We start from the raw sequence: 26357 nt of genomic DNA on the forward strand, positions 1-26357 counted from the left end.
GCTTCTTCCCTCTCCTTTTGAGGCCCGCTACTCGAGTCCTTATCATCGGAGGACGTGATGATAATGACCTCAGGAAGTACCATGGCGAGAGGTTTAGGGGAGAGGACTTCTTGGATTGGCTCAATAGGCGGAGATGGAGTGGAGGCCATGGCTTCAAGCTCTACGAGTCTTAGGAGGCAATGGGCAAAGGAAACAAAGGAGACGACAGACAAATGGCTTTGAGTCCCCTCTATTTATAGCGGGGGGAACAGGTCATACTGTGTAAACATAGCCGTCAAGAACGATGGCATCGCCTCGGGTGCGTAGCACATTTGGTGGAAGTCATGATGGCGTTATGGCATGTCTCGTCTCTGCAAAGAGGGATGGACGACCATTATGACGCGTTAGATCAATATTGCGGTGAAAACAAACACAAATGGGAGTGGGATTTTTTAATGCCCACTTGCCCGACGGTTCGAGTTCACTCGATAATCATATTGTAGTTAAAACATAATGCTGTAGGGCTTGCATTCTCAAGTATTCAGTCGAGAACAAGCCTTACTCTTCGACCAACTCCATTATCGAGTACATGGTCGAGAACTAGCTTTACTCTTCAACCAACTCAGTCATCGAGTACATGGTCGAGAATGAGTTTTACTCTTCGTACGACTCTGTTGTCGAGTACAGAGTTGAGAGCTATAACACTGCTCTCCGATTAATGGTACAGGTATGTCCTTTTCTACTCTCCGATCGAGTAATTTCTTTCTCGACCATAGAGTCGGGGGCTACATCATAATACCATATTTCTTTTATACAGTTTTTGCAAAATTTTATCTGGACTAAAATGTAAAATTTTATCTGGACTATATTGACCACATTAAATAGAACCAACGGAGGCATGTGTTGGGTCGATGACGGACAACTATACCTCAGGAGGCATAATGGCACAAAGATTGTCAGACATCTCATGCCTAACGACCAAAAGGGTTCTGAAGTCCTAGTCCGCCTTGCGTGTGCTCTATATCAAGTTTATGTTTATATGCTGATCGAATGCGCAAATTGATAAAAATTCACAAAAAATTCGATATGTCTTTTCTTTTTCTAGCTCTGTATTAGTCTTTTCCTCACTATTACGGTCTTCTCGAGTACTCGAGGGCCACGCATCTAATGCCTTGTTTAGTTAAGATTTTAGGTGTTAACAGATGCGTAATCTATGGTCTTGAGAACAATAACAACATACTAGTTATTGTATCTACTTATGCTAATCCTATTTCATCGATAAGGAAATAGATGACAAAAGCATAATAGATTGGCAAAGTGTAGTCTTGCTGTGTGCATTCTCAGATCATAAAATGTGTTTTACAAGTGCCAAAATAGGATGGACCATCAGTCTGAGGGACTCCCCTCACTATCATCACTAGGCAAACTGAGCCTCAATGACTCGACAAAAGCTGGAACTACCGGCTGGACGCTTTCTACAAGCTTTCTAGACTCCTCGCTAGTGCAATTAAACCCGACAATCACCAATAAGGTATCGAGCGTAGGGTTATAGCTCTTGAGAATACCTAGCAATGTGGCAGTGCTTGCAGAGGCTGCTTGGGACATGAGGTCGAGGGTCTGGTCCTTCAGCTCTTGAAGAGCAAGGACAGCAGCATCCCTATGAGCGATGGCAGCATCCCTTTCAGCCATCATCGCCTTCTTTTCAGCTCGGGCGGTGTTCACTTGATTTCTGAGTCTCTCCCGATACTTGACATCGTCGTCAACCTTCTTCATTGCATCAGCAAGAAGTTTTTCTTTGTTGCTATAGGAGGACTCAAGGCTTGAAAAAGGTAAACTGAATATTAATTCTTTGTTAGTCACCCAATAATCGAATCATGCACTTGTGATCAGGGGCAGACTTACGTTCAATTTTCTCCCTCTTGGCTTTGATTTTCTTGTGGTGATTGGCCTCGGCGGTAGCTACTTGAGCGCTTGTAACCTGGAGAAGAGTTTTTATCGCCACCCACGAATCATCTGTCAGGATTGATATTGAAGTTCCGTTTCCCCATAGTTGCGGGTCTTCTACGGGCGCGCTTGAGGCAGGATCTCTAATTGGAGCCAAGGATGAGTCAACTAGGGAGTTAGCCCTGGATGACTAGTCGAGACGCTGGCAGCCTTGGTTTGCACCTCAGTCGATAGTCTGCAATCAACAGAATAAGAGTAGAGGAAAAGAAAGGACTGCCAATCGACCAGTCGAGATCAGAATCCAGGACAAACCTCTTTGAAATAGGAAAGTGCGAAATGATGCTTCACTTTAGCCTTTTTGTGGTCACCTTCTTTGTTCTGGGTCCGACAGGCGGAGTCGGTCGAGGAGTTACACATGAACTAGGCAAGGTCAAGGCATCAGTAGCCTGCAAAGAACCAGATAATAAGAATGCATTATCGAGTGAAAGTATGACCAACTAAAGAGCGATAATTCGACTGAAATTACCTCTCTAGTTGAGTCATCAGTCATGACAGTCCCTCGAGTTGGCGATTGCAAGGATGCGCCAGACGTCCCCTTAAAAAAAAGCAACCCATGCAAACTTGTCATTAGTAGAATGACCGAAAGAAAACCTATAACTCAGTCTCTTACTAATAAAGTCTTTGGCCACATGCCACCCAGTAAGGCCAAATTGCCTCAGCATGCCAATCCTGTTGGCGAAGTAGGTGGTGTGGCCGAACTCTCGATACTCTTGCATGCAAGAAAGATTTTGGACAGGAAAAAGACCTCTATACACTAAAGGAAAACCAAAGTGGTCAAGATTGGAGACGTAAAACCAAAGTTTCTTCCAATCTTTCGACCAAGAGGAAGTTATGGGAACCAAGATATAGGAGTTTTTTCATTCCACTCCTCAACTAGAAACCACATCCCCGACACATTTATTTTTGGTAATCCTCTTCAGTTTATAAAAATACTAAAAAATATTCAAGCTTGGCTCAATGCCAAGGAAAGCCTCACAAAGATGAACAAAAACACTCAACATGGTGACCGAATTGGGGTTCAGATAGTGGAGTTCAATCTGGTATCGATCGAGCACATTGAGAAGGAACTTGGAAGGAGGGATGTTAAAACCACAATGGAAGAAAGACTCAAAAACTACGAAGTCGTGCTCAATCTTGCAGGAAGAGAATCTCTCACCCGATGCCATCCTCCATTCGACTAGGCTGCATGGCGGCACCACTCCTTCTGCTTCGAGTTTCGCCAGCTGAGTTTCTTGCATAGCTGAGGGTGTCTAGGCCTCAATCATGAACCTCACCTCGTCATACTGATCTAGTGAGGCGTCGGCAGCTACTGCGTCTGATCACTTTTCCAGCGAGGAGGAAGTCAGAATCATCGAGGAAGAGTTGGGATCCATGGATCTAAACTTCTTTCTAGCGGTGGTGTGTGCTGAGGCGGAGAGTGCTGAGAGGCTTGTGCAGGAAGATTGGGGGCAATGATGAGGAATGGCTGCTGCATGTACAGGTCTTACGGGTAAATAATCAAAAAGTTACCATCGGTTCAATCACTCCCACCTTTACAATGCTTCGACCGGCACGAAAAAAGGAATGATGATGACGTGCGAATCTCTGCACACCTTTTTGCCTGCATTAAATGTGCTTATACCTGCCATTTCAAATTTTGAAAGGTTTTTTTAACTCTACTCGGAGTCTGGTGTCGATCAGTTGAGTTCTTTAAATATTTTTCTTCAAGTCTCGAGTGCGGTTAGCCACAGCGTGCTCGACTCGACTAAGCTTTCACTTGATACTCGAGGAAGGATCCATTCATACTCAATTATTTCGGCTATGAGCTAGATCCACTTTACTCGACCAAGCTTAAACTTGGTAGTACTTGAGTGGGTGCTTATGGAAACCTCTCCTCCGGAGTAGAGGTAGGGGGCTACTGTCCAATATCTAACTTTGGGGTATATACACATAAGGAGTACATCATATACAGATAGGGTATATACGACGCTGTCGGAGGGTTAACTCCTGTCGCAGGGATCCTGAGGGACCCTTTTTTAGAGATTCAGCCGGGGGGATGATCCTGAATATGTTTGCTAGAGAAATAAATGGGTGTAAATGCGATGGCCGGCGGGTTGGAATGATCTAGTGCGGAACGAAGTAAATGCACTAGTGTTTAGACAGGTTCGGGCCGCCCGGAGGCGTAACACCCTACTCCTGTATGGGTACTATAAATGCCCTAAGAATGTCCCTCAAGGATGTTGCTGGTTACAAGAATGTTTGTCTATCCTAGAGCCTGGGGCTCCTTGTTCTTCAGTCTGTGTGTATCTGTTGGCTTTGGGTGCTCTTGGGCTTCTCTTCCCTTCTCTACCCACTTCCTCTAGGATTGCTCAGAGATTGTTTTGCGTCTGTTCCGATATTGAACCTGTCTTTGTCTGTGCTGCCGGCTGCTTTAAATACCCGCTGGCAGTAGCGTGCCCCGAACGGGAGGGCACGAGTCCAAAGCACCATAAATGGAAAGGGCATCATCATAGCCTCTGCGCGAAGTGACCGGGGGTGGAAAATGCGCCCCGCGCCCGGTCATCCGTCACCATAAATGCACTGGCAACGGGCGACGTGGAGAGGGCCCACCGGGCAGCCGCAGAGCGGCCCGGCGTGCCCGCCCTGTCTTGTTCTTCTGCCACAGCAGCGCGGCAGACGGAACACCTCGGCCCTCATGAAGTTATCCCAAGACGGGCCGGATAGCACGGGATGGGACCCGTGCATTTAATGACCCCACGCTCTTTTGCCAGAATGTGGCAGGAACTGACACCGAGCGTGGCGGGAGCAGTTGGAGGTGACAGGCCACGCGCGCTCTTAAATGTGGCTTCGGGCCTTTGACTGGCTGACACCTCATCAGTGGGCCCCTGTGGGGGCCACTGTTAGGGGGCTTCCTGGGTCGTCGGGGAACCGAGTACTCGGGGGTCACTGTTTACCTCCCCGAGCACTCTCTCCCGAGATTGCCCTTTCTTGGTCCTCGGGGAACCGAGTGCTCGCGGGCTACTGTTCACCTCCCCGAGCACTCTCTCCCGGGCACGCTTGTACGAATCCTCGGGGGACCGAGTGCTCGGGGGCCACTGCACGCAGCCCCGAGCACTCTCTCCCAGAACTTCCTTTAGTGGGTTCTCAGGATACTTGGGTGCCCAGGGGGCCACCGCTCACGGCCCTGGGCACACTTCTCCCGGTACTTAGCTTCCCTGGTCGTCGGGGGACTCAAGTGCTCGGGGGTCACCGTAGACCTCCCCGAGCACTTTCTTCCCGGCACTTAGACTTCGCAGATCATCGGGGAACTTGGGTACTCGGGGACCACTGACTGTGGCCCCGAGCACCCTCTCCCGGGACTTAATCTTTTTGCCTCATGGAGGAGACTCCGCGGGATGGCACCACGTGGCGGATTATTGGCCTGGCCTCGGGATTCGGGGACCCTCGGTTCCTGATTCAACGACAGATGCATATTCGGCAACTCCAGATATCACGAAACCGAAGCAGCGGTACCTGATACACCCAGAATCAAGAAAGTACATACCAAGAAGGTTACCCAACCCGATTCGACCTGTATTCAAAATATATCTATCTACATAGATGTCAATGAAGACAACTCCCTGTCGACTACGGCTGGATAGGAGTTGGTACCCCACCCCTATATAAGGTGAAAAGGCTGGGGGAAGGACAACGAGCAATAGGAAAGACAACAACAGAGGAGTTACTCGATGACTTTAGCCCTAGGATATATTAGATCCAATCAACTCCTTGTAATAGTTTTAGCCACCTTGCTTGTACTCGAGATCATCAATACAATGCAGCAACACCCCCCACAGGACGTAGGGTATTACTCCAATCAGAAGCCTGAACATGTATACTTTGTTTGTCTCGCTTCATGATTAATTCCTATCCTTGAAGGTTCCCAGTCAATTTACGGACATATTATCGGGAACTAATCTTCGACACATGTTACACTTGTCACTGAACCTGTGGATGAAATCTCAAAGAGATTCGTTTTCACCTTGGTGCAGCTGGTGGAGGTCGTTCTCCATTCCTAGGCGCTCGAATGTTCCTTGGAAATTGGCTATGAACTGAGCCTTGATATCTGCCCATGAACAAATCGAGCTGGGCAGCAAGTTTAGCACCAGGACCTTGCAGGTCCATCAAGGGTGGTTAATAGGTAATTGGCCATTACTCGATTATCACCACCGGCTGCTTGAATTACAGTGGTGTAGATTTGCAACCATTCGTTGGGATTAATCTTCCCATCGTATTTCTGGATCGGGCCCACTTTGAAATTCTTGGGCCATCGAATCGACCGGAGTTCGTGTACAAAAGCCTTCAGGAGGAGGTGGTGGAGGACTGCCATGCTTGTCTCTTCGAGCAAGGGAATCATATCGACCATCTCATCCTGTAGATCTGCGGTCATAGTAGCAGTGATCGTCTTCACGTAGTTCCTCACGATGGTTTTTTATCACCATATGTTTAATGATTGTTTAATGCTTTTTGAGTCCAAATACCTTTTCATTACTCGCATTTACGCAATATACCATGTGTTAGCCTATTCTTGATATCAACTTGCATATCATTATCTTTCCCACACTTGCGAGCGCGTCATGTGCTCACAATTGCTATTTTCCCTATGCATGTGATATGTGTGGTGCTGCTTAGTGAGTGAAGATGTTGAAGACTATCATGATGCGGTTATGACGTTCTAGGTGCGTGTCTCCCAGTCGATTGCCTGCGATGTTGTTGGGCACCAGTGCTTTTGTTCTGCTGCAGATATCTTCATAGAAGATAATATATGTCAATTATTGTAAGAGTTTAACATTTATTTAATAAAAGTATTGCTTTTATTACTTCACCTATGACGTCCTTATGTGTGTTGAACATCCTGGGCACACATAAGCCGCATCTGGTTTTGGCTGTTAAAACTAGGTATGACACATTTTGGAATTTCCTCTTATATTCAAAAGGTGGTTTGATATTTGCTATGTATTTTGAAATAATCAACTTTAGAATTTTTGTTAGTTAAGTCTCGCTTAGAAGTTAATCACTGCATGTTCAACAACAGTTTTTAGCTCCTCTCTCTTATAAGTGGGCCTCATCTTGGGCTGGCCCACCCCTCCTTTTCCCCCACCAGCAGCCCCACCTCCCTCTCTCCCCCACTCACTCTCCCTCACTCACTTGCTCTCTCTCTCTCAGCTGGACAGAGCAAAGGACAGCAGCTCTCCCTCTCCCTCAAACTCTCTCTTCTCCTCCCAAAATCTGCCCTCAAGGACAAGATTCGTGGTAGGCATGTTATATTACTGTTTCCCCCTCTTTCTTAGCTTCCAATCCATCCAAGAATCTTTCACATGCATGAAAGTTGGAAGGTTTTGCAATCAATTTTGTCACTCTCTTTTCTCTGAAAATTGCAGCAGCTTGGGTGTCTCCAAGCCTCTTTCCCCTCCGATTTCCCCTTCAAACCGACGACCACCAACCTCCACAAGACGTTGGGTAAGTCCTTTAGGTTTTCCTTGGTGAGAATGGCAGTTTGGATGGGTAGGATTCGTGTTTTGCAGCTGCGAACGAAGGATTGCGAAGCACATTTTCATTCTTGAGGTAATTTTGAGCTAGAAGAAATGTTTGGATGAGCAATAGCTAGTGTTCGTGCTTTTAGAGTGAGTAAATTAGGTTTAGAACCAGTGTCTTAGTGCATTTACATGTTTAGGTGGCTTAAATTTCAACATGCAAATCGAAATGACATAAGTTATTCGCAAAACTTTGTATTCTGGAAGGTATCGAAAGTTTGTTTTTTATATCAGAAGTTTCGGTTCCTCACAATTACGTTGTTGCCGATACCTTGAGCCTGAAAGCTCAGTGCAATTATGTTATGGTCTCGCCTGAGAGCTCCACCCTTTGTGATGATTTTAGGAGGCTTGGACTCGAGATGGTTCCGGAGGGTTATCTCTCCAACTTGGAGATAAGGTCAACCCTCCTCGACCAAATCAAAGAGGCTCAGAAGGAAGATAGAGGCATGGAGAGGATACATGGCATGCTCAAGGAAGGGCAAGCCAAATGCTTTACACTAGACAATAAAGGTGTCCTGTGGTTTGGAAGAGAGTAGTGGTCCCCAAAGTTCTAAAGCTGACGAAGAAGATTCTGGATGAAGCTCATGATTCATTGTTGTCCATTCATCCCGGGAGTACAAAAATATACCAAGATCTCAAGCCAAGATTCTGGTGGACTCGCATGAAACGAGAAATCGCTCGATACGTCACTAAGTGTGATGTTTGCGGAGAGTGAAGGCCGAGCATCTTAAGCTAGCCGGTACGCTCCAACCCTTACCTATCCCCTCCTGGAAGTAGGAGGAGATCGGTATGGATTTCATTACCGGATTACCAAAGACCCCTAAGGGGTATGACTCGATTTGGGTCATTATGGACCGACTCACAAAGTCAGCACATTTTCTTCCTGTGAAGACTTGATGCAGTGACAAGAACTATGAGGAGTTGTACCTCACCATAATTGTTTGCCTGCATGGGATTCCGAAGAAGATCATCTCCGATCGAGGCACTCAGTTCACCTCTCATTTCTAGAATAGCCTTCATGAAGCCATAGGAATCGAGCTCTTCCATAGCACCGCATATCATCCTCAAATCGATGGTCAAACTGAGAGGGTGAATCAAATTCTGGAAGACATGCCCCGAGCGTGTGTTCTCACATATGGGAAGAGGTGGGACATATGCTTGCTGTTCGTGGAGTATTCTTACAATAATAGCTACCAGTCAAGTATTGGAATGTCACCTTTTGAGGCACTCTATGGCCAAAGGTGCCGAACCCCGTTGAATTGGTCCGAATCCGATGAAAGAGCTTTTTTAGGCCCGAATTTGGTTAAAGAGGCAGAAGAGCATGTTCTGAATATTCGCAAGTGTCTCCTCATGGCTCAGCCTCGACAGAAGAGCTATGCTGATCGTCGTCGGCGTGAGCTTGTATTCAATATTGGAGACTTCGTCTATCTCAAGGTCTCTCCTCTCAGAGGAACGCAACATTTTTGAATAAAAGCTAAATTGATGCCTCGTTATGTGGGACCTTTCCGAATTACCCGGTATGGTGAGGTGGCTTATCAACTAGAGCTACCTCCATCCCTCTTCGCCGTGCACAATGTGTTCTGCGTCTCGTAGTTGAAGAAATGCCTTCGAGTTCCAACCGAAGTCATTGAAGTTGCAAACCAAGAATTGCAGCCTGATCTTTCCTATCATGAGCATCGAATCCACATCCTTGATGAAGCCGAATGGAAGACGCAGCGCAACATTTTCAAAATTCTCAATGTGCAATGGAGTAATCACTCTGAAGACGAAGCAACATGGGAACGGGAAGATCGGGTTCGTGCCGATTATCCTAAGTTTTTCTCCAATTTGTGAGTGTTGCTTTAGTTTCCAATTCCCATAGCGTGGTTGTTGCGTAAGTCATGAAGCTCCTAGTTTCGCCATACTCTCCCCTTTTCTCACCCGAATCTCGGGACGAGATTCCTTTAAGGGCGGAGATTTGTCACATCCATTTTTCTAATCATGTAAACATAATTTAGCATCATAATTATCATGTTTAATTGTTAAGCATTTTATATTTTCTTGTTAAATTTAAAAGGTGGTTTGATATTTGCTATGTATTTTAGAATAATCGACGTTAGAATTTTTATTCGTTTAAGTCTCACTTAGAAGTTAATCACTGCACAAGTTTTTATAAAGTTTAGCAGCAGTTTTTAGCTCCTCTCTCTTAAAAGTGGGCCCCATCTTGGCTGGCCCACCCCCTCCTTTTTCCCTACCAGCAGCCCCACCTCCCTCTCTCTGATTAAAGGTGATATTCTGATTAATCATTGTAGTCATGATTACCCAAATGATCGACTTAATGATTAATTATAATATTATTTGGATGTTTCCTCACAATTACGGAAGATATTGGCTAGCATACGGTAATCCCTCCGGTAAAAAAATACTTGATATTTTGGACATGATACGTCTTGATAACATGATACGATCTTTGATGCATACTTTTGACCATTATTTTACTAAAATATATTTATAAAGTCCAATAAATTTATGAGATCATGAAAGTATTTTTCAAGATAGATCTATATTTATAATTTTATTTGTTTTGAAACTAAATATATCAAAAATTATTGATGGATAAAATTTTAAAAATTTGACTAGACCTTACTGAAAATGGTTTTATATTTATGACAGGAGGGAATAAGTTGCAATATGACAAATGGTCTGCTTGGTTGGATAGGTACACCCGTCTTAGGTGTAATGTTAACATTTTACAGGCCAGGTAGGGCTAACAATAAGCCCGGGTTTATTCCAGGCCTAAAATCCTTGCCTAGATCAGCTCCGTAATGCTCTCGGGCCAGCAAAAGTCTCGCCTAAATCAATTCAGCCTTCCCGAGTATTTTTTTCATTTCAAAATAATTAAAAGTAATGTTTTAGGCTTTTTTGGCTGGGCTTCGGGCTTAGGTCGGACTAGCCCTGTTGTGCTCGAGTCTACTATGTAGTCTTGCATGCTATTGGTTGACCCATATAGGTTCACAAGCTGTGGCTTCCACTGGACTGGCCACATCAAGTCCTTGCTACAAGGGACGTGCTCGATCAAACTCCCTATGTGCCACATAGGAAAAGTTCACATGCCAAGTTGTCTGCATAGGCGGCATTTCTCAACTTCAAACAGTGCGTCAGTTTTGAAAACCGTTTCTCGCAATTGATTGAACAATGTAAGATCCATCTCGTAGCCAGGGACAGTGCGTTATTGAATGAACAGAACAGAGGAACAGGGCCGCATCGCATCATGCTTGTCCTCTCCAGATTTAACTTGGAGCACCCATCGTCTGATTCGTGGAATGGAATGGATCCTCCGTCTGATATGGTCTGAACAATCAGAGGTCCAACACACACGAACAACATAGCTCTCCTGAGTTTGTCGCCATCCGCCGTGAGGCAAGCGATAACCACTCACATGTTTGGAGCACTAGGAATTTGCAGAACCAGTAAACCTGTTCAGCCAATTCTTAGCGCAGTTAACTGACCTAAGCAAGATTGCAACTGCGAGCCTAATACATCAGAAGCTCAGGTAGGGATGTCAATTGGGTATGACGAATACAGGAAGTGCTCAGCTATATCCGTACCCGTCAGCTTTTACCTACCCGTAGGTATACCAGCGAATGCCCATGGGTGAATAGTGAGCAAAAAGCATGTCACCCATTGATACCTTGTCGCCCACGTGCATACTCGTTTACCCTTCGCAACGTGGTGTACAAACATCTACATTGATAGCAGTGGAACAGGATGTGACGGGAGGGAGTGACTAGGGTGGAGGAATGGCGGCGGGTGCTACGTTGTCGGAGGAGCATGGTTCCGTGGGTCGGAGAAGTAAGCGGAGGCGGAGGTGGGGGCAAAGGGGGTGGAGGCAGGATGTAAGACCTTGATCTCAGGTTTCCTTATACCTCCTATATCAGTTCCTATATCAAGTAGTTGATATGTACAAAATTCAATAGAATGATATTAAATATATATTTTAAATACAATAATTATTTGAATAGAGCGAACGATGATCTCGTGGACTAGAATCCATGACAGACTAGCCAAGCAAAAGAGCCTACATCGGAACAAATTGGCACAAAGCGGAACAACCCAATGCTACAGTCAATTCAGGTGCGGATGCGATCTTAGACTTCTTCTCTTTAACTTCATATGGGTTGAGGTTAATCTGTATCTCAATAATCTAAAAGCAGCAAGACTGAGTATGGAAGATACTTAACAAGTCTGAACACTACTTCAAAAGGTTGAGTAGATACATAAGAGAGGTAACTAAGGATAAAGCCATAGGGCTATAGTTTGGGCGTAAAGCCAGTTTTACATGCAGTGTGAATTTAGGTGTAACGCTTGGTTTAAACTAGTTAAACAAAAGCCAGATCTGATTGATAAAGGTTGTTTGGCCCTAGGGAAAAGCTATCCGTTCCCCAGTAGTTCCTATCTTTTAGCTGTTTGACATCTAGTCCACCAGTTTCAATGGCATATAACTACCTTTCTCCAAAACAAAAGTGCACTGCCCACTCACACATCAAGGGGGTATGCACATCACAAAATTAACCATTGTGAATTTGTAACTTCACATGTACATGACCATGGACGCGACTATTCTAATAGATTTACACTCTGCAGAGATTGTACATTGTACCCACTTGATATGCTTACCCTAAAACCGTTGTAAGCGGAGGAGCGAATCATACCGAGATGCTTCAATCACCTTCCCTTGCTGGACTATACTATGAGATATAGCAAGTGATGTTCGTTTACTCGATCTTCGAAAGGTAATATGATAAGTCGATTCGTGGAGTTTCGACGTTGATGATCCAAAGGCTCTGACTAGAATAGATTGAGAATCCTCGCGACCACTACACCATTACTCTGTGGTTATCAACCGTGCCAAGACACGATTGACCTCGTCAAGGAGGTATTTCCTGTAAGTGAATCAAGAACATAAGTAAGAACAGGTAGATGCAATCTAAATACTGCTAATTACCAATAATACTCAAGTTGTGGTTCCACAAACCGAACAAACGGTGAAACAATATAAAAAAGAATAATCCAAGAAAAATCCGAGTCTAAATTATGATGGCTACTGTGTATATAGGGGGTCATGAGGATATCGATCTAGGGTTATGCAGCCGTGGAAAGAGGCACACAGAACCTGTACTCCGACCCCGACACGCTTACAAGATATAACAAGGCCCACAACGGTTATGCAACACCTTATTTTAATGACTCTGATTAATCTATAAGGAATCTAAGGGTGAGACTAGATCCATTGAAATCTTCTTTTCAATAGCTTTCCAACAAGTTCAAGAACACCTCCATTGGACTCCGTATGCAAGAGTTATGCCCATTTTATTGACATGATGTCCTGGAACTCGACCACGACCATGACTTTGACCACGACCAGAGCTTAGCTTCAAATCTGAGTAGACTTGTCTTTTGAGGGATGACGTCCAGATAAAATTGTGGAAGGTTGTGGTGCATCTCCCATGTTCATAAGAAATAAAACATCACAAAGATTCAGTAGCAATCCATCTAAGAAAGTATGAACAGCAAAGAACGAGTTCACCTGGTGGTTTAATTATTGCGCACGTGCTCTTGTAATTGGACCTTGTATGATTTGAGGAATATTAGTAGTATTGATCATATCTGAAGGAGCCATGGGTTCATCATCCTCCCCCTTTTGAATTGGAGTTGTTCTCGACTCAAGCTCATCTTCTTCTCCCAGGTATGGCTTAAAATCTAAAATGTTAAACGTGAGACTAACCCTAAAATCTACGTGTAGGTCTAGTTTTTATGCATTATCATTTATTTTCTTAATTATCTTAAATGATCCATCAGCTCTAGACATCAATTTTGATTTTCTGAATTCTGGAAACCTATCCTTTCTCAAATGCATCCAAACTAAATCAACCGATTCAAATTTTATTTTGTTTCCTACCTTTACTTCCGACAATCCTATACTTTTTATTCATGCTCTCTATATTCTTTTTAGTTGTCTCATGTAGCTTAAGAATAAATTTAGCACGTTTCTAAGCATCTAAATTAAGTCTTTCAAAAGTAGACAAAGGTAATAAATTAATAGGAGCACGGAGATTAAAACCATACACTACCTGAAGCAGACTTACCTTGGTGGTGTGGTGCACCGACCTGTTGTAAGCAAACTCAATATGCGGTAAACATTCTTCCCACATTCTCAAATTCTTCTTTAGAATAGCCCGTAACATGATCGATAATATGTGGTTGACGACCTTTGTTTGACCATTAGTTTGGGGATGACACGTAGTAGAAAATAACAGTTTTGTCCCCAATTTATTCCAAAGTGATCTCCAAAAGTGACTCAAAAACTTTATGTCATGATCTGAAACGATAGTATTAGGCACTCCATGTAGTCGAACGATTTCCTAAAAAATAAATCAGCTATGGTTATACCATTATCGGTCTTATAGTAAGGTATAAAATATGTCATTTTAGAAAAACGATCCACAATCACAAATATGCTAGCCCTCCCCCTCTTTGTCCTAGGCAATCCTAAAACAAAATCTATGGAAATATCCTCCCAAGGTGCACTAGGACATGAAGAGGCATGTAAAGATCATATGGATTTAAGCAAGACTTGGCTTTATTGCAAGTAGTGCAACGTGACACATAACGCTCAACGTCACATCTCATCTTTAGCCAAAAGAAATGAGCGGCCAACACATCTTCAGTCTTCTTTACTCCAAAATGTGCCGTCAATTCTCCTCCATGCGCCTTCTGCAACAACAAAAGACAAACGAAGCTAGCTAGAATGCATAGCTTGTTAGCACGATAGAACAATTCATCATTCAACACATATTTATTCCATATTTTCCCTTCTTTAAAATGTTCAAGCACTTGTTTAAAGTCTAAATCAACAATATATAAGTCCTTAATGGTCTCTAAACTAAAAATCTTATGATCAAGTTGAGATAACATGGTATAACACCTATAAAGCGTATCAGCAATCACATTGTCCTTTCCTTTCTTATGTTTTATGACATATGGAAATGACTCGATAAATTCTATCCATTTAGCATGTCATTTATTCAGTTTAGCTTAACTCCTAATATATTTCAATGATTCATGATCAGAATGTATAACAAATTCTTTGGGCACTGTCGGAGGATTAACTCCTGTCGCAGGGATCCCGAGAGACCCCTTTTTAGAGATTCGGGCCGCACGGGGGCGTAATACCCTACTCCTGTATGAATGCTATAACTGTCCTGAGGAAGTCCCTCAAGGATGTTGCTGGTTACAAGAATATGGGTCTATCTAAGGGCTTGAGGCTCCTTGTTCTTCGGCTGGAACTGGGCTCAACCTTCCTCACCGTGCTTCTCTTGTGCTCTCTCCTTCGTCTGGTTCGTTGTGGGGTTGGGGTTCTTTCGCCGTTGTTGGTGTTGTCTATTGTTGTCCTCTGCTTCTGTGTTGCTGGCTATTTTAAGTACTCGTCGGCCGCGACATGCCCCGAACGGGAAGGAGGGGGCACGAGTTCCAAGACGCCATGAATGGAAAATGCGTCATCATTTCTTCTGGGTGAAGTGACCGCGGGTGGAAAAATGCGTCGCACGCCCGGTCACCCGTCACCATAAACGCCATAGCAACGGGCGCCACGGAGGGGGCCCACCGGGCAGCCGCGGAGCAACCCTGCGTGCCTGCCCTGTCTTGTTCCCCTACCACAGCAGCGCGGCAGACGGAAGGCCTTGATCCTCACGATGTTATCCCAAGACAAGCCGGATGACACGGGACGGGACCCGTGCAATTAATAACCCCACGCCTCTCTGCCAAAACAAGGCAGGAACTGACGCTGCTCGAGTGCTCGGGGGATACTGTTCACATCCCCGAGCACTCTCTCCCGAGAATGCCCATCCTTGTCCTTGGGGTGCTGGGTGCTCGGGGGTACTGTTCACCTCCCCGAGCACTCTCTCCCGAGCACTCTTGCACGAACCCTCGGGGAACTGAGTGCTCGGGGGCTGCCACGTGCAGCCCCGAGCACTCTCTCCCGAGCACTCTTGCACGAACCCTCGGGGAACCGAGTGCTCGGGGGCTGCCACGTGCAGCCCCGAGCACTCTCTCCCGAGCACTCTTGTACGGATCTTTGGGGAACCGAGCACTCGGGAGCTGCCGCACGCAGCCCCGTGCACTTTCTCCTGGAACTTAGCTCTTCTGATCGTCGGGGGACTAGGGTGCTCGGGGGTGACCGGGCACTTCCCCAAGCACTTTCTTCCCGGTACTCGGATTCCGTGGATCATCGGGGAACTAGGGTACTCGGGGGCCACCGACCGTGGCCCCGAGCACCTTCTCCCGGGACTTGACCTTTTCTCATCCCACAAGAGAGACCTCGCGGGGTGGCGCCATGTGGTGGATGGCTGGCCTGACCGCTATTCGGGGACCCCTAGTTCCTGATACACCGACATGCACTCTAACTAAAGCATACAGGGAGGTAGATTACAATTTTAAAGGATATCAACAAAAACAATTTCCAAAACTAGAGTTAAAACGAAGGAGACATGACCATCAGAAGATTTTCCGGAGAGAAAATCATGGAAAAAGAAAGGGGGCACTATTTTACAGACTCGGTCCACAGGACTTGCGAACCAAGGGTGAGTCGCAAGGGTGGTGCACCATGGACTAGGGGCCATGGACTAAGAGTATTGTGCGATGAACATGGCTCACGGGTCGGTGGACTAGGGGGTGGCTCAGTCTGCTGTCCACCACGGACTAGAGGCCGGTCTGGTTGGTGGCCCACATGGCAGTGAGGGGGAGGAGGGCCAAGAGGTAAGGCTGGCCAGTTGTTGCGTGAGGCTCCGTGGTGGAACGATGACACAGACGGGGTCGTAGCCGGGCGAGCTTAGCGGCACAGTGCAACGTGGTGCGTGGTCGAGCGGCGGTAGTCGGGACGGCGCTCACGAGCGATGTGGCACAGTGGTTGGACGACGTGGTGCTGAACAGAGGGGGAGAAGGGAGTAGAAGAGGAGGAAGATGGCGCTCATTGAGGATGGACGGCATGCACGATGACTCAGCGGGGATGGGCCGAATTGCTATGCGATATAACAGCACTGTGGGCCAGGCTAGCTGGGCGGCACAGCGTGGTGTGATGGCCTGAGCGTAGCCGAGCAGGGCTGCAGGCCGAGAAGCCAGCGGCGGGAGTTAGCGGTGGTGGTCGTGTATGTGGATGCTGGTGTTCGTGCAGGGGTGCGAAGAGGAGCAGAGGATCAGTACTACTCTGTGTTTGGTGATGTTGGGGAGGATATTATTTTGCAGGTACTGTGAATGCGGTGGCATAAGAAAGATTAGGGAGAGATGATGATGTGAATGCGGCTGGTGGCAGGTGAGCTGAGAGAGTAGAAAATGACCTTTTGGGGCTGGTAAACAGTTCGAGAACAAAAGGGAGACAAGGGGAAGATGCAAAGCATTTGCAAGTATGTGAAATAGGTGAGTGAAGATGAAGATTCAAGCTCAAGTAATGAGAGATTCACCATCCACTCCTACAAGAGAAACTCTTCCTCAAGCTCATCATCACGCAAGTCATCATCATGCAAATCATTACACAAGTACCTTATGGTCAAAGGTATAGAAAATGATATAAGTGATGATGAATCTGATAAGGATTTACCGTCTCGAGAAGAACTTCTTGATTTGACCAATGAGCAACAAAGGGCCTTAAAGAAACAATCTAAAGAACTTATAAAATTTAATTCTCTTAATGATATTCATGCTACCTTTGTATCTAATTATAACTAATTTTTGAACAAATTTGAATTGCTAAACAAAGAGCATGAAGAGCTTAAGGTAAAATTTGAGTGTATTAAATCTCAACATAAGGTCCCTTTGAAGCAATCCACCCCTCTTTAATTTCAATCCTAAGGTAGATGCTTCCACTTCTTGTGATGATTAATCGATTTATCTTGCTCACCCCTTTGCAATGAGACATGCGTTTAGAATGTTATTGTAGAATCATCTAATGATCTCATTGTACAAGAAAATGATGAGCTCAAGCAAGAAGTGGAGAAGCTCAAGAATGACTTGCAAGATTATAGGGAAAGGGACATGTCCAACCTCCGTTAGATAACCGTATAACATGGTGATGAAGCTTACGAAGGGGTCAACCGTGAAGGCCATAGGTCCTTCTAATACAAGCAAGTCAAGAAGGGGATCAAGGAGAAGAAGAAGATGATGGATCTCTCCAACAAAACCTCCAACCTCTACACTAAGCCCAACTACAAGATCAAGACCAAAAGCAACCACTGCATGCTCAAGAAGAAGGACATTGGTAAAGTAGTTGTACATATGGTTGGAAGAAAGGATCGCAGGTGGAACCAACCTATATGGGTGCCTAAGGAAGTCATCACAAGCATGAAAGGACCCCAATCGATTTGGGTTCCAAAGACTTGAAATCCACGTGGTGACATGGAGATTTGGAGACTTGACGTACAAGATGAAATGAAAGTTCAACTAAAGAAGCCAAGTATACAAGATCAAGCACATTGATAAAGATGTTGATCATTATATACCCAAATCCCATATCCAAAGGTAAGAGGTAATGATAGCTAGATTTTTTGTTTATGCATTTTATTTTGCATCTAGTACTTTTGTCATGTCTAGGATTGCATATGAATATTTCAATTTATTACGATGTCTAGTATAGGCTTTTCTTATGGTAGGTTGCTTATGTTTCTCTCTAATATATAAGTAACCTACATGGTTTATTAGTTGTAGGTTCTTTATATGGCATATTTCTTCAATTGATATTCTTTATGTGACATGAGTCCAATCTATAGGATAAATTCTTTATTGTTATCAATGACAAGTGCATATCTCTCACAAGTATTCAACATTTGTATGAACTCATTTAGGGGGAGCATATCCTATGGGTTGTGATTTTGAGACTAACATGTGTTGCAAGTGATATATTTTGTAGTCTCATGGAGTAATCTATAAGTCCCCGAAAGTATGCAATACATATTCGTCAATTGGTATATTGTCAATTCTTTCATACATTTAAGCTACCTCAATGCATAATATTACTTAAACTTTCTATCTCTTAATATTATGTAAGTTGTGGATATGTTTCACCCATATCATATATATGCACACATATAGATGGAGTTTAGACTATTTTATGTGATTTTCATGAATTGTGATCCATCTGTTTTTATTTAAAATGGTATCCATATAGCCCATTTCAATTCAATTGGTACCATATCTTTGAATTGAATCCCTACAATTGATATCATTTTATTGGATCGTAGTTCATGAACATCTCTCTCAGTTGCTCTAATATCTTTCCTTAAGTTCAACATGTGTTTATACACTACTATAGAATTGGGCTTATATGCTGGCCCATCACTGTCGATTCCTTACGGGCCAAAAGGATATAAGTTGTATTGATAAATCGACAATTTATCAATACAGAACTGGGCAATTTACTGAGTATAATAGTTTAGAACTAGGCAATTTATCTACCCACTTGAGTCCTTGGTGGCTCAAGGGTCAAGATCGGGTGCTATCCAGGAGTTATAGCCTAGCTAGCTGCTCCAATGTGGACTAGAGGCGGTGTTTATAACATCGATATCATGAGATAAAAATCCTTTGTATCGAGTTTTCTCTCTCTACCATCTTTACGTTTTCGCATTTACTTATTGCAATCTATCCTTGCATGTTTAACTTCATAGTGTAGTTTGCTAAGTTTGGCTATAGGTGGAAAACCTTTGAACGGTAGAGTAGACATATTAGATGAACCTAAAGTATATTTAGATAGAAATTGATATAGGTTTATCTTTTGAAGTTTTTGGAGCTGATTAGTTTTAGGGGCAATTTGCTGGGTACCATCGCAAAAATAATAGAAGTTGAAAAATACCATTGGTTTGAGGATGACATGTGGTTCATAAGCCCATATGTCATGCTTACAACCGATGGTATTTTCTAATATGGGCACTTTTGCGATAGTATCCAGCTAATTTTGCCTTAGTTTTAAGTGTCCTAATTCATTCCTCTATTAGAACGTCATTGGTCCCTTCAGCAGGTACCAAATTCGAACCATATCCAACCTTATTTAGATATTTACCTACGGGTAAATGAGTAATTGGGTTAAATTGTGGGGATTCTCATAATTAAAAAAAAAATCATAAGATCCTACCTATGTCTTGTGATACAAAATTCTGACCTAAACGCTTACAAGTTCATGAAGGTTCATACCTACAACCATGAAAAACATACTATTCAGCAATACAATACCAACTTATGGTGCGGTGTTAAGCAAGTGGAAAGTTTAAAAAATAGAACTACTACATTACAGGAGATTAAAAAAAGGAACTAGTACTTAACTAGAGTCTTTGATTATTGTTGATTTTGTCGCAAGGAAAGGCCGTGAACTAAACTGTTACAGTATGAAATCTACCATATTCCTTGTTTATGTATACCAAACTCGGCCCCACTGTGGCCATGTGGCTATTTAATTACAGCCGCACGATCCACCCTATTCTTAAGCCTCCTTCCTCTTTGGATGATTCAAGTCCTCTCTACCTTCATCGAGAGGAGAAGATGCGAGATAGCGAGACGAGAGGAAAGAAGAAGAAAAGGAAGGCCGTGGAGAAGGCACGTAGGTAAAGAGACGAGAGGAAAGAAGAAAAAAAGAAGGCCTCGACTACCTCCACCCTCACCGGTCTTCCCTTCCCGCGCCTCCATCACCTCACAGCTCTGCATCTCCTCCTCCACTCCCATCTTCGTCTCACCACCACGTTCCTCCACTGCTTCTATTACTCCTCATCCTCTGCCCCTTGCCGCCCATGCACCCTCTCCTGCCACTGCCCTATTCATCCATCACGGAAGAGAAGCCTGTACCATCCTCCCATAGCACCAGCAGTCGGTTTGCTCCTCTCCCTCCTGGCATCGACCTCCCCATCTCTTATGCTCCCTATTCTCGTTGTCGGTTGCTGCAGGTTCCACCTCCAACCTTTCCATCTCTCTTTTCCCCCCTCTTCCTCTCATGCCTATTGTTTTTTGTTTGTTTATAGCCAGACTTGATAACCTGCACCACCCTCGCCATGTCTTGCCCTAGATTTGGTAGCTTCCACCATCCTCTCTGGTCGGGTGGCCCGGATTGGAGGAGGTGCAGTGCCTATGGCAGCGGAGTGCGGGGAAGAGGACAAAACAGCGGTGCTAATGATTTGGGGAGCATTAAGTTAGATTTTTGATGACTGAGTAATTCCATTGCTAATTTATCCCTCTCTTTTTCTAATTGGTATTCATTGGGCTGGTATATTGTTGTTCGTCCACGTAATAAATCTCAATGCATGAAGAATTAAAATGTGTGTATAATATTTCTCCTTCCGGTCTATATTTATATTTTTGGCTTGAATTTTCCCTGCTTGAACCTCAGGACTCGGGAGTTCGGTAGTTATTTTAATAGCAAAAGGTGAGGTGCCTAGAGTTGAAACCCTTAAATACAATTGCAACCTCACTCCATGCTTCCAAGGGCAATTATCGCTCTTTTTGCTAATCCTTTCAATGAATGCTTGAAGGATCACTTAATTAGGTTTGTTCCTTTAATAATCTGATAAATTTGTCCTTCTGTATGCCATGGAGGTAAAACGTTTACTTTGTCATCTCTTCATTACTTCTTGCAGGAGATGAAGTGAATCATTTGCTGTTCATGGGTTCACGAAGCTCATTTACCATCTCATCAGCTAATTATGGTTTTTCCCAAACAACATGTGCTGAATTATGGCCCCCCAAAAATTTGATGTCCATATTGAAGCAAATTTTAGAGGCTGCATTTGTTGATTTTATATGGAAATAACATTAAATGGTATTGCGTATATATTATAGTCTGTGGTAAAATCTTTGTCATTATTTTATGGCAATACTTTCAGGAACTTTCACTATGAAACTCATTAGGTGTTTTACTTCTTATATCCTTGATGCTGTCTTATACTGTTGAACAAGCAGTCCTGCAGCAAGGAGTGGAGATTCAGCTTGGAGGATGGAGGACATCTTTGCATAAGCACACTAAGGAATGCGCATGTTTTTAATGTGAAGAAATATGTCAGGTATGTACCATGTAATGATTGAAATTACTTACACTGCCAAAGTACTTCATGAACCCTATTTCTATATAAATGTTGGAGTATTGTAGATACTGAGTTGCACCTTTGTGATTCTGAAATATTGGATGTCCTTTCTACCTTTTATGTATGTTATAATATCCTTTCCTCATCTTTTATTACTTACTTTTATCCAAATACATGGTAAAAAAATTTCGATGGCATGCGGTTGCTGCCAGTATAATAATCTAAGTGCCAACTGGCCACAAGTCCTTACATTAGCATCATGAAGTTGCAAAGAGGTAGTCTCTTTGCTTCAAATGAGCTACAAAACATTTTTTTTCCGCTTTATATAACACTCAAATTTGAGTAAGGAAATTTGTATTATCTTAAAATAGTTCCTTAGAGCCACACTCATATTTTTGTATATACGTAGTTTTTATATATTAAAGATGTAGCTCTTATTGAGGATTTGTCTGCCAATTTCATTCCTCCAATTACTCAACTAATACATCACGTCTTCGTCTGATTTTTTGCTTCAAATGAGCTACAAAACATTTATTCTGCTTTATATAACACTCAAATTTGAGTAAAGAAATTTGTATTATCTTGAAATAGTTCCTTGAGGCTCACTCATATTTGTGTATGTATGTAGTTTTTATATATTAAAGATATAGTTCTTATTGAGGATTTGTCTGGCAATTTCATTCCTCCAATTAGTCAACTAATACATCATGTCTTCATCTGAGATTTTTAAATATGTTGAAATGTGGGTTTTGTAGTCATGGTGCTATTAATTAATTTCATTATACAGCCAATGTCTGGGCACCTTTAAGTCAACTTCAAATAAGCAAGTTGCTGCTTTACTACTAGCAGTGGTTTTGTAGTCACCGAATAGGTGAACAACCATTGAGACCAGATCACTATATAGACATCATCTTCCGTGTCCACTGGCTAGCTTAGATTGGATGTTTGCATTTGCCAAAGTTAGCTTCTCCATTCACAGTATCCAGTGATGCTTTTTGCATGACTGCACTTATCAGCATTTGTGGATCATGATCATATCACAATCACCAGGATCAAATATGCATGATATCCTAAATTGCAAATGAAACGAAAAGCTAACGTCATGACCCCACCCCCCAATATCAACGGACCAAGAATCCCTCCAATATCAACGGACCTTTTGTCATGTATATTATTGGATATGTTGTAGCTCGGCAAAATGTTATTGATACATGGATATGTGGAACTCCTGACACCCGTGGCAACGCGTGGGGCACCAGCTAGTACATTTGGTTAGTGTCTTCTTGTAGTTGCATCTACACTGGACAGCTAATTCCCATCTTTCAAGTCGAGCTGGGAGTTGAATGTGAGTAGAACAATCCAGCTCCACACGGAGGAATCGAAGGAATACATCAATCTCCTGCTCAAAACTCGATTACTTCACATCTGTTCTGTAGTTGGTGCTATTGTGTATCTTGCATAAAAAGATGAGTAGAGTTTCATCAAATTCGACATTTGTAGGTAACTATTGCAAAGTTTCTTCAATTTTTTTTTGGGAATCAAGGAGCTTCATTTACTAGTTTTCAGTAATTACAATATGAAAGCAAGCACTCTTATACCGATAGTGGTACTAAGGTAAGCCACTCATAGCTAACCCTAATACATGATACTTCTTTTACGTACAAATGTACAGCTTTATTACAAACACGACTAGTATAAGAAATAGCAAAATTCAAAACTCTCCTGCTAATCTCCTTGATATCATCGATGATTAACGAAATCTCAGACTTTTGTTGCTGAGAGTTGTTCCAAAGATCAGGGAGTACTTTGCTATCCATCTCCATGAACACCTTCATTTACCGCCCCCCCCCCCCCCGATAACAAACAACAAACCATCTTTGTAGGCTATCGCCTCCATAGCCAAGACACTAAGTGTATTCGCATACCAAACAGTAGTTGAACCATGAAAGTCTCCATACTCATCTCGGTGCACACAACATGTCGCACTAGTAGAGTTCTCATAGAAAGCACCATCAATGTTGCATTTGATCCACCCTGCGGGAGGTTTCTCCCACATGAGTTGACGAGGTCTCGGCCTTCTGACAATTCGTAGGAGTTATCCATAGCCTTAATGCACACAACAATGCAAATGAGGGGTGTCCATTTGGCTGAATATACAGAGAATCTTTTGGCCAAGTACCGACTAAGCAAATATCCAAATTTATTTGGATAAAAGTTTTCTCATTAGGATTCTCACCCAAAAGAAAACCATAGTGTTCGAGAAGTTCCAGGTCTGTGAATGTCCCATAACTAAGAAGGATCTGTACAAAGTGACACAAGTGTATGAAAACAGAGAAGGCCAAAGAAAAGAAAATGATGAGATAATGTGATATGCTAAAAATAAGAATAAACCTGCTCTCCCTTTCTATATTTTCTTCTGGCATAAAAATAGTATCGTTTTGCATCTTCATATCCACTATCTGTTAATCTCTTAGATGAACCCGACATTTCATTCCTCTACTGGCAATTCGTAACATCAGCTATATCTTCTTCCTCTAATGCTTTGTCATCATTAGGAGCATCATAATTGAACAAATCACCAACAGGGCATAGGCAACTAGCATCATCCCATGTTATATGTACTGTGCATGAAAACACCTTCATGTTGAAAAAAAAATGAAACTTCAGACAACAAAGATGTACAATCTAGAAAAGGAATTAGGGCTAAACAACCTATATAAAATGTTGAGTCAATATAGATTTTACATAATAGCTGAGCCAGCAGACAAAGCAGCATATCAATCCAGAAGAAGAACTGCACAAACTGAGGGGAAAAAACAAGTATACCATTGCAAACGCACAAACTTAGGTTTGAATTCCAATTCTTTCATTAGTGGTGTCGCTTCTTCCAGTCTAATCTTATAGCTCAAAAGGCCTTTTGTACAACCCAAATGGCGTCATCAGCCTGATAAATAACAAAATATACGGATGCTTTTGTTGTATATAGCAAAAGATAATGTAGAATTTGTTGAAAGATCTACCGAGCTATACTTGGAGAGCTTTGATTTCAAAATCGTTGAAGGTAGTCGATATAGTGTCGTAGATAGGTAGCTGAAACAAATAGGGGTACCAGACAGAACTCTTCCCTTTCCCCACTTCAGCCAATAAGCATACCATCAGTATCTGCAGAATTACAAGAGAAGATTAAGTCAAGAAATAATAAGGAAAATAAGAATTATCAATATTGGTACTTTAAAGCAAAAGCAAAATCACTGGTATCTTATACTAGTGAAGATAACTGTAAAATTTGCTTGTGATAAGACCAGCAAATTTTGATTTGCATTTAGCTTCATTAAATAAAAAAAACAATGCTATATGTTTGCAAAGATGAGCACATGAATTGTGTCCAAAGCAAGAAATTGTGTTGGACAAACACAACCTGTATCCAAACTTTTCCCAATTTTGTGGTGAGCCCAACACTAATATGCTATAGCCAATGTGCTCCTAAATCCTAATCCTCACTTCAGATGATCCATTTCTATATGCATTTTACCCTTTTTTTATCCTTTCGCCTTAACATCGTCCATTTCTATTTTTCAGTGTCATTGCCTTGAATGGTATTCCTAGTGTCATTTACTTGGTATAAATCGAAGTAACGCTTTACACTAAAGAAACCAACATTATAAAAGCTTGAGACAAGGAATACCTTTTCATGCAAATTTCCACAATGACGAAACAATTGGTGTCTCATAAAATTTTATGTAGGCTTTAGATAAGAAATGTTTGTTTCTACAAACATGTGTTTTATGCACCCATAACTAAAATATTCATAACACGTCCAAATCCGTTATGCTATATCTAGATATATTTACATCACAGTAAATAATGTAGCTTTACAGTACAACACATAGATTTTTTGGGTAATTAGCACCTAGACGTCCAATAAAAACCAAACCACCGTGGTGCTCCGAAGTGGGGGTGGGGGGGGGGCATCCTCATCTAAAATATCTTTTGAGAAATACGACACACAAATGCAAAATGAATGTTGGCACAACAAAATAAGAGCTATTGTTGCAAAAAAAAAAACATTTTGCAACAAACTGACATACCGTTGCAGCAGAATATACACTTTAGCCAAAAAAAAGAACCTTAACAGTTGCGAGTAATCACTGCGACATTTGAATGCATCGCCACAATATAGACCAACCTGATACGATGCTGTTGCAACATTTAAGGATGTGAGGCACATAGCAAGCACAGCTTATAACTCTCATGAGAAGGATATATGGGCCTTCATTTGGGGCAATGCAAGATACTCGCAAAAAAATTACAGTAATACTTTTCAACATGCGCATTGCCCCAGTCTCATTTGGATCTGAAAATCCAAATGTGTGCCTAAACTCAAAGTTTTTGTAACTCTTCCTTCCCTCCTGTTTTCTGCTAGTTTTTTAGTCGTAGTCCTCATTTTTCATCTTTCTGGTAAGTTTTCTCTTTGGTTCTAGTTTTACCTTTGTACAGTGTTGGAACCTTCTCCTTTTATAAAAATTATACTGTGGGGAGCTTCCCCATAGTTCTTCCGTCAAAAAGGATGTGTGGTTGCAGCATTAGAATGTAAGGGCCACAGCTCAATCTTCCTATTTCAACCGTTTATGACATGTGCCTGTATAGGTCAACGTTTTTGCAGCCATTCTATGAAAGATCACTCAAATGCTCATGAACTGTATAGGCCATTTCCAGTGAATATTTGGTAGGGTAC

At 42.8% G+C, this 26357-nt stretch overlaps 1 pseudogene; it reads right to left on the reverse strand.

The window, feature by feature from the left end:
* Window positions 1-1365: 1365 nt before the first annotated feature.
* Window positions 1366-25956, reverse strand: LOC133892140 (protein SET DOMAIN GROUP 40-like; annotated as a pseudogene).
* Between the last annotated feature and the right edge of the window lie 401 nt (window positions 25957-26357).

This window comes from Phragmites australis, chromosome 15 (assembly GCF_958298935.1).
Source record: "Phragmites australis chromosome 15, lpPhrAust1.1, whole genome shotgun sequence".
NCBI lineage: Eukaryota > Viridiplantae > Streptophyta > Magnoliopsida > Poales > Poaceae > Phragmites > Phragmites australis.